The sequence below is a fragment of the Triticum urartu genome, chromosome 7A, assembly GCF_056163025.1.
Source record: "Triticum urartu cultivar PI428250 chromosome 7A, HENAU_Tu73, whole genome shotgun sequence".
Lineage (NCBI taxonomy): Eukaryota > Viridiplantae > Streptophyta > Magnoliopsida > Poales > Poaceae > Triticum > Triticum urartu.
In genome coordinates this window covers 190,223,062-190,228,538 of record NC_141879.1, presented here as the reverse complement: position 1 = coordinate 190,228,538, position 5,477 = coordinate 190,223,062, and positions in this window count along the sequence as shown.

The window sequence follows — 5,477 nt, the reverse complement described above, 5'->3', positions numbered from 1 at the left end:
CCTGTCAATCACTATTTTATCTGGAAGATTAACTCCCACTTGATTCAAGCGATTGTAGTACCCAGACAATCTGAGCACATGCTCACTGCTTGAGCTATTCTCATCCATCTTTTAGCTATAGAACTTGTTGGAGACTTCATATCTCTCAACTCAGGTATTTGCTTGAAATATTAACTTCAACTCCCGGAACATCTCATATGGTCCATGACATTCAAAACGTCTTTGAAGTCCCAATTCTAAGCCATTAAGCATGGTGCACTAAACTATCAAGTAGTCATCATATTGAGCTAGCCAAACGTTCATAACGTCTGCATCTGCTCCTGCAATAGGTCTGTCACCTAGCGGTGCATCAAGGACATAATTCTTCTGTGCAGCAATGAGGATAATCCTCAGATCACGGATCCAATCCGCATTATTGCTACTAACATCTTTCAACTTAGTTTTCTCTAGGAACATATCAAAAATAAAACAGGGGAGCAACAACGCAAGCTATTGATCTACAACATTATTTGCAAAATACTATCAGGACTAAGTTCATGATAAATTAAAGTTCAATTAAACATATTACATAAGAACTCCCACTTAGATAGACATCCCTCTAGTCATCTAAATGATCATGTGATCCAAGTCAACTAAACCATGTCCGATCATCACATGAGATGGAGTAGTTTTCAATGGTGAACATCATTATGTTGATCATATCTACTATATGATTCACGCTCGACCTTTCGGTCTCTAGTGTTCCGAGGCCATATCTGCATATGTTAGGCTCGTCAAGTTTAACCCAAGTATTCTGCGTGTGCAAAACTGGCTTGTACACGTTGTAGATGAATGTAGAGCTTATCACACCCAATCATCACGTGGTGTCTCGGCACGACGAACTTTGGCAACGGTGCATACTCAGGGAGAACATTTTACCTTGAAATTTAGTGAGAGATTATCTCATAATGCTACCGTCAAACAAAGCAAAATAATATGCATAAAGGATAAACATCACATGCAATCAAAATATGTGACATGATATGGCCATGATCATCTTGCGGCTTTGATCTCTATCTCCAAAGTACCGTCATGATCTCCATCGTCACCGGCATGACACCATGATCTTCATCATCTTGATCTCTATCAATGTGTCATCATATGGTCGTCTTGCCAACTATTGCTCTTGCAACTGTTGCTATCGCATAGCGATAAAGTAAAGCAATTGTATGGCGCTTGCATTTTATGCAATAAAGAGACAACCATAAGGCTCCTGCCAGTATCCGATAACTTCAACAAAACATGATCATCTCATACAACAATTTATATTTCATCACGTCTTGACCAGATCACATCACAACATGCCCTGCAAAAACAAGTTAGACGTCCTCTACTTTGTTGTTGCAAGTTTTACGTGGCTGCTACGGGCTGAGCAAGAACCGTTCTTACCTACGCATCAAAACCACAATGATAGTTTGTCAAGTTAGTGATGTTTTAACCTTCACAAGGACTGGGCGTAGCCACACTCGGTTCAACTAAAGTTGGAGAAACTGACACCCACCAGCTACCTGTGTGCAAAGCACGTCGGTAGAACCAGTATCGCGTAAGCGTACGCGTAATGTCGGTCCGGGCCGCTTCATCCAACAATACCGCCGAACCAAAGTATGACATGCTGGTAAGCAGTATGACTTGTATCGCCCACAACTCACTTGTGTTCTACTCATGCATATCTCTCCCTAATAATAAAGCACGGATTGAGTCTCCGGGTTCACCGTTGTGGCGATTTTGCGAAACAATCCCTATGTTATTAAGGAATTTACCCGCGGTCCAGAAAATAAGTGAAAAACGTTTCGTATTTGACAAAAAAAAGAAAAAAACACCCGGAGTCAAGCGACCCCTCCTGTCACCCCCACCTGGATCCGCCGCCGGCCCGCATACTCCGCCGCGACGTCCTCCCCAAACCCCGGCATGCCTACTCTCCGCCTCGCCCTCCTCCCCACGCCATCTGAGTCCTTCGCGTGCGGTTCGCCAATGCCGAGGCCCAGGCCGCCGCACTCCGGGCTCATGTCGGCCGGCTCGAGCGTGCGTCACCGATCGTGACGGGCTGCTCAACGCGCTACTCGCTGCCACGGTCAAGGGCCGGGAGGAGGAGGAGGACGCATGGGAGGCGGTGCAACGTCAGAATCAGCGTGCCTCGGATCCGGCCGAGGGTTATGACGACACGGACGCGGAAGCTCTGGTTGCGGCCGCCCTGCTCTATGCCCAGCTCCTTCCAGATCAGGGATGCATGTCAGAGGTGGAGGATGAGTCACGTCCTACAAGATCAACAGCGGCCAAGATGAGGACAGAATCAGCCTGCTTCCCAACGACCTCATCCTCGGAATGATCCAGTGCCCTCATCCTCATCTTCAATGTTCTCCATGCCACCAGCGAAGAAAAGCTGCAACCAAAGAATTGGCGATCTGCAGGCTACATACAATTGTTTACTACAAACTAGATCTCCTTCAGAGCAATATTCCAACACCATATGCAAAGGTATGATGCATGTGCCTGGAATCAACAATTTATTTTCTTTGAAACCGTCTTCATAATTCATACTGTATTAGAAAGATATGAATTAGGCCATTAATTTCCCTTTATGTCCACAGAAACATACTTTAGAAGTTAGTTTCCATCATTTTGATGATTCAGAGTTGATTTGAGATATAGCGATTGAAGAACAACATATCCAAATTGTAAAGTTTGAAGATGACATGTATGCAGTTCAATGCTCTATACACAACGACGTGGCACAAAATCAGGACTGCAAGCATCCCAATGCGATAAATAACTTGGTAATTTTCCTTTTACTTTATTTTCATGTTAATCCGTTCTAAAAATGATGTTCGATTAAGAGCAAGTGGAATTTTTATGTCAAAACTGAGATATCTGCACAACGGGTCTTTGATGCATATTGTAGGCTGATAAAATCAAAACCTTTTCGATACACTACAGAGTAGCTAGATAATTGTTCTGATAACTGAATAATAAAGAATAGAAAATTGTTTCGGTTACTGGATAATACAAAGTATTTTAGTTCTCATGGTAACAGGAAAGTTGTATTTTATTTGAGTTTTCATTTTCATTATATGTTTGGTCAAGATTGAGCTTACTTTTTGTCCATGTTTTGCTGGTATAATGCATCATCAAGCTATAATTTTTATAAGATGATATTGTGTAATTCAGCATATGGATAAGGAATATGGTGCATTGTCTCAGAATAGTAAAACACCATCTCTAATCAACTGTAATGGTCTTTGTTTCATTATTTTGCCAAAAATAGGTGCTGAAAGTGGGAGATGGCTCGCAGAAGAAAATTGTTGGTTGTGCTGAACGAATAGCAGACAGTGTCATGGTGTAGTGCTGTGGTGCTAGAACCCTAGGACAACACTGGTACGAGGCTATTCCTATTTAACTTTGTTACTTGGATCATATAATTGTCTTCTGTAGTAGTGCACACGAACATATAATTGGGGATTTATTCTAGCTTAAAATTTCTAACTAGGAATGGTTTGCTTCACATTTCAACCGGTAGTACTGCTGCTGTGGCAGTACGTGAACCTGGGAGTGAGCCGACGTTCTACTCCAAGTGGTTCAAGGCGGCGACCCTGTTGTCTACAGCTATATCTACGGCAACCTAGGAGCATATTCACCCACGACCAGTCACCCGACTAAATCATCACCTTCTGCTCCAACAAGTACTAGTCTTATATTCTTATCCTCTCTAAAATTCCTTCATGTTTGTGTATCTTGTGGTCAGAGAATTCAATTCTTAACACAATTATACGCGTGTATGGTCCATCAGTGAGCTTGTCCAGATTCTGGATCCCAAATAAAAAAGAATTTTTTTTGAATCAAAATAAAACTGCAGCAATCATATATAATATCAATGGTCTTCCCTATGATGTCAATTCTGAATGGCTTCTTGTTGAAAATTGCTTATGTGATTGTTCAGATCTGTAAGGGCACGTTTATTCCATTTTCTATGGGTGCTATGGTGTTAACTGTTAAGTTTCTAAGGATGGCCCTAATCAACAATTTATGAAGTTGTCTTCTCCCTTCATTGATTATGCTTTCTTTTATTTGTCATGGATTACCTGCAAAAACATGTGAAATACAGTTCACTATTTGTCGTTATAGTTGGCATGTGACATATTTTCTCAAGTTTATGACTTTTTTTAAGAAATGTTTTGGGTATACATGCATTTTTATCTTTGGTTAATTCAATTATTTTACCCTTTTTCCTGAAACAGATTAATGTTGTACATGGTGACCACGTCACCACAGGTAGTTCTCATATTTATTGTATTTATGTGTTATTTCTTATGAAATTCCATCTTAATGCTTATGTTGCATCTTAACTATGCGATAACAGTCCAATGCACCAAATAGTATGTTGTGATTCTCTTTTGTTAGTACTTCCAAGCCTGCAACAGAAAAAGCCTTGATGTACATTGCGGGCAATCGTGGAGAGCAGATATAGATGTTGTTAGATAACAGTTATTCATGTGATCCTCTTTTGCCATATTTTGCATTCTCATTAAATTCTGTATGTGAGTTGGTAGTGAAAATAGACCAATATTGTTGGGGAACGTAGTAATTTCAAAATTTTCCTACGCACACGCAAGATCATGGTGATGCATAGCAAGAGAGGAGAGAGTGTGATCTACGTACCCTTGTAGATCGACAACGGAAGCGTTTGGTTGATGTAGTCGTACGTCTCCACGGCCCGACCGATCAAGCACCGAAACTACGACACCTCCGAGTTCTAGCACACGTTCAGCTCGATGACGATCCCCGGACTCCGTTCCAGCAAAGTGTCGGGGAAGAGTTCCGTCAGCACGACGGCGTGGTGATGATCTTGATGTACTACCGTCGCAGGGCTTCGCCTAAGCACCGCTACAATATTATCGAGGACTATGGTGGAAGGGGGCACCGCACATGGCTAAGAATATGATCACACGGATCAACTTGTGTGTCTAGGGGTGCCCCCTTGCCCCTGTATATAAAGGAGCAAGGGGAGGAGGCCGGCCGGCCCCTATAGGCGTGCCAGGAGGAGTCCTCCTCCTAGTAGGAGTAGGACTCCTACTAGGAGGGGGAAGGAAGTGGGGAGGGAGAGGGAAAGGGGGGCGCCGCCCCCCCTCTCCTAGTCCAATTCGGACCAGGGGGGAGGAGGCGTGCGGCCCACCCTGGCTGCCCCTCTCTCTCTCCACTAAGGCCCATAAGGCCCATTACTTCTCCCGGTAGGGTTCCGGTAACCCTCCGGCTCTCCGGTTTTCTCCGAAATCACCCGGAACACTTCCGGTGTCCGAATATAGCCGTCCAATATATCAATCTTTATGTCTCGACCATTTCGAGACTCCTCGTAATGTCCGTGATCACATCCGGGACTCCGAACTAACTTCGGTACATCAAAACTCATAAACTCATAATATAACTATCATCGAAACCTTAAGCGT